Source organism: Triticum dicoccoides, chromosome 6B, assembly GCF_002162155.2.
Source record: "Triticum dicoccoides isolate Atlit2015 ecotype Zavitan chromosome 6B, WEW_v2.0, whole genome shotgun sequence".
In the NCBI taxonomy this organism is placed as follows: domain Eukaryota; kingdom Viridiplantae; phylum Streptophyta; class Magnoliopsida; order Poales; family Poaceae; genus Triticum; species Triticum dicoccoides.
The window spans coordinates 719,028,617-719,033,328 of record NC_041391.1 but is presented as its reverse complement, the minus strand read 5'-3'; positions in this window follow the sequence as shown (position 1 = coordinate 719,033,328).

Genomic DNA, 4,712 nt, shown 5'->3' with positions numbered 1-4,712 from the left:
GGAAAGTTTGGATCCTCGGCTCGGGGGTCCCAAGGCAAAGTCTCCAGGGCATGAGAAAGCGGTGGCGGGGGGCGAGGAGGTGGGAGGGGATAGGTGTGGCGGCGAGGAAGGAGCCGCCGGGGCGCCGGCGACGGCGGGGACGGGGGAGAGGCACGGGACGGGAGATGGCATCTGGGTTGCGTGCGATGGAGGAGGGAATGGTTGTTGCGTGGTCGCCTGGTGCTCTTTGGATGCGAGCTTTTTTTTTTGAGAAATCTTTGGATGCGAGCTATGACCGGTTGCTGGGCTTGGGCGGCCGAAGCACGACGGCCCTTGTCGACCTGGCCCAACCCAGCCCGAACCCAATCACTAGTTCTCACCAATCCCGATGCAATGAGAGTATGAGGGTTAGGGGTGAATTTGAAACAATGTGTTTTGGACAAATATAGGCCCTGATTTGGTGTGCGGGAATTGTCGTGGGTCTGGTTTCCTTGAGGAAAATAATCTGTGACACGTTTGGTTCAAAAGAACGTCCTTGCTCATTCTACAAAAAAGTTCACATATCATGTACTTTTTACAGGAACTAAAAAAATCTACTCCGACCCAATGTTTGGGCGGAAGCCCGATGCAAGGTGTGAGTTGGCCGTATTAAAAAAATCCTTGCATGTGAGTGTCAAGCTATCGGCTAAGCAAGCTGCATGTACGGGTGAATAAAAAACTATTTTCATACAATTGGAGGCAAGTGCATGCACTGGCTTTTATCCACTGGTTCCTGCGGTTTTACTAGTTCACGCTGAACTCATCAAAATTTTGCATACCTATATTGAACATTCCTAGGTTTTCCCTAGTTAGGCAAAGCACATTCCTGTAAAGTTTTTAATTCCTTTGCTTTCTACTCTTCCACTCCAAACGGACCCATAAAATGTAATTGTCCCCTCAAACACAAGCAAATCAATGTCGCGTAAAAAAATGAACTACTCAACGCTCTTATATTTCTTTACGGAGTAATAACCATGTGATATACTATTAACTATCGGAGCACTGTACATTCGATTCGACATTTAACTTTGTGTGCCTTCCGTTAATCTTGTTTGTGAGGAGGCTCTATGACACGTATCCTATACAAATGAGTTATCCTTGTTATAAGATTGATCTCAACATGCAGCCTATCCATGTCATCACACACGTCACCTTAGCGGTTCCATTGCATATCCGAACAACCATGTACCACTGAGAAAAAGTGGCAGGTTTGGATCCTTTCCTTCCATCCACTGTCATGTTGTTCATCATCCATATACCCATTTATTGGGATGAAGCCTGGTTCGGTTTCAATCATGCACCTGTGTCATTCTGCCTTCAAATCTACTTACAAATCATCATTTTGCCTTTCAACTACCAAATGTACTCTTGCTAACGTGAAACGCCGGTGGGCAACCATCACGTAGAAGCGCACAGGCGCCTATAGACTAGACGAATAGGTGGGAGACAATCAGGCATGCAAACATAGCAGAGGCGGGGCGCCATGCGACGGCGACATCGACCGTAGACTGAACTCTCCGCCTAGGGCAGCAAAGGTATGACAACAAAAAATCAATCAATCTCTTTGACTTGTTTCCTAAAGCTCCAAACTATAAAATCATAATTCACATTAGTTGTGGCCTGATTTTTGATGACTTGGTTTATCTACCCCGGCCATATAGATGGTGAGGTGTAATTCCAATTTGCAAAGCAATTTGTGAAACATAGATTGATTCATTTTTACTAAAAAATCATGCACCCATGGTTGGGTGTTATACAATGTTGAACAAGAATGCCACTGCTGAGGGGACACAATCAAAGCGAAGATGCGCGCTGTCATTGTGGCGATCACTATGGACGTGGATCCAAAGGGTCTGAATTACCCTAGATGCCTTTGTTCCTGTTGGAAATATGCCCTAGAGGCAATAATAAAAGGATTATTATTATATTTCCTTGTTCATGATAATTATCTTTATTCATGCTATAATTGTATTATCCGAAAATCGTAATACACGTGTGAATATATAGACCATAATATGTCCCTAGTAGGCCTCTAGTTGACTAGCTCGTTGATCGACAGATAGTCATGGTTTCCTGACTATGGACATTAGATGTCTTTGATAACAGGATCACATCATTAGGAGAATGATGTGATGGACAAGACCCAATCCTAAGCATAGCACAAGATCGTGTAGTTCGTTTTGCTAGAGCTTTTCCAATGTCAAGTATCTCTTCCTTAGACCATGAGATCGTGTAACTCCCGGATACCGTAGGAGTGCTTTGGGTGTACCAAACGTCACAACGTAACTGGGTGACTATAAAGGTGCACTACATGTATCTCCGAAAGTGTCTGTTGGGTTGACACGGATCGAGACTGGAATTTGTCACTCCGTATAACGGAGAGGTATCATAGGGCCCACTCGGTAGTGCATCATCATAATGAGCTCAAAGTGACCAAGTGGCTGGTCACGGGATCATGCATTACGGTACGAGTAAAGTGACCTGTCGGTAACGAGACTGAACGAGGTATTGGGATACCAACGATCGAGTCTCGGGCAAGTAACATACCGTATGACAAAGGGAATAGTATACGGGGTTGTTTGAATCCTCGACATCGTGGTTCATCCGATGAGATCATCAAGGAGTATGTGGGAGCCAACATGGGTATCCAGATCCCGCTGTTGGTTATTGACCGGAGAGCCGTCTCGGTCATGTCTACATGTCTCCCGAACCCGTAGGGTCTACACACTTAAGGTTCGGTGACACTAGGGTTGTATGAATATGAGTATGCAGCAAACCAAATGTTGTTCGGAGTCCCGGATGAGATCCCGGACGTCACGAGGAGTTCCGGAATGGTCCGGAGGTAAAGAAAACTATATAGGAAGTGTTGTTTCGGCCATCGGGAAAGTTTTGGGGTCACCCGGTATTGTACCGGGACCACCGGAAGGGTCCCGGGGGTCCACCGGGTGGGGCCACCTATCCCGGAGGGCCCCGTGGACTGAAGTGGGAGGGGAACCAGCCCCTAGTGGGCTGGTGAGCCCCCCTTGGGCCCCCTGCGCCTAGGGTTGGAAACCCTAGGTGGGGGGCGCACCACTTGCCTTGGGGGGCACTCCACCCCCCTTGGCCGCCGCCCCCTTGGGAGATTGGATCTCCCAGGGCCGGCGCCCCCCCTGGGGGCCTATATAAAGGAAGACAAAGGGGAGGGCAGCCGCACCCTTGTGTCTTGGCGCCTTCCTCCCCTGCTACACCTCGTCCTCCTCCCGCAGCAGCTTGGCGAAGCCCTGCCGGAGTTCTGCTGCATCCACCACCACACCGTCGTGCTGCTGGATCATCATCAACCTCTCCTTCCCCCTTGCTGGATCAAGACGGAGGAGACGTCACGCTGACCGTACGTGTGTTGAACGCGGAGGTGCCGTCCGTTTGGCGCTAGGATCTCCGGTGATAGGATCACGACGAGAACGACTACTTCAACCCCGTTCTTTTGAACGCTTCCGCACACGATCTACAGAGTGATATGTAGATGCATCTCTCCTTTCACTCGTTGCTTAGATGAACTCATAGATGGATCTTGGTGAAACCGTAGGAAAAATTTTATTTTCTGCAACGTTCCCCAACAGTGGTATCATGAGCTAGGTCTATGCGTAGTTCTCTATTGCACGAGTAGAACACAATTTTGTTGTGGGCGTAGATCTTGTCAACTTGCTTGCCGCTACTAGTCTTTTCTTGCTTCAGCGGTATTGTGGGATGAAGCGGCCCGGACCGACCTTACACGTACGCTTACGTGAGACAGGGTCCACCGACTGACATGCACTAGTTGCATAAGGTGGCTAGCGGGTGTCTGTCTCTCCTACTTTAGTTGGAGCGGATTCAAGGAAAAGGGTCCTTATGAAGGGTAAATAGAAGTTGACAAAATCACTTGTGGTTATTCGTAGGTAAGAAAACGTTCTTGCTAGAACCCAATTGCAGCCACGTAAAAGATGCAACAACAATTAGAGGACGTCTAACTTGTTTTTGCAGCAATTGTCATGTGATGTGATATGGCCAGAAGTTGTGGTGAATGATGAATGATATATTGTGATGTATGAGATCATGTTCTTGTAATAGGAATCACGACTTGCATGTCGATGAGTATGACAACTGGCAGGAGCCATAGGAGTTGTCTTTATTTTTGTATGACCTGCGTGTCATTGAAGAACGCCATGTAAATTACTTTACTTTATTGCTAAACGCGTTAGCCATAGAAGTAGAAGTAGTCGTTGGCGTGACAACTTCATGAAGACACAATGATGGAGATCATGATGATGGAGATCATGGTGTCATGCCGGTGATGAAGATGATCATGGAGCCCCGAAGATGGAGATCGAAGGAGCTATATGATATTGGCCATATCATGTCACTATTATATAATTGCATGTGATGTTTATTATGTTTTATGCATCTTGTTTACTTAGAACGGCGGTAGTAAATAAGATGATCCCTTATAATAATTTCAAGAAAGTGTTTCCCCTAACTGTGCACCGTTGCTAAAGTTCGTCGTTTCGAAGCACCACGTGATGATCGGGTGTGATAGATCCTTACGTTCACATACAACGGGTGTAAGACAGATTTACACATGCAGAACACTTAGGGTTAACTTGACGAGCCTAGCATGTACAGACATGGCCTCGGAACACAAGAGACCAAAAGGTCGAACATGAGTCGTATGGAAGATACGA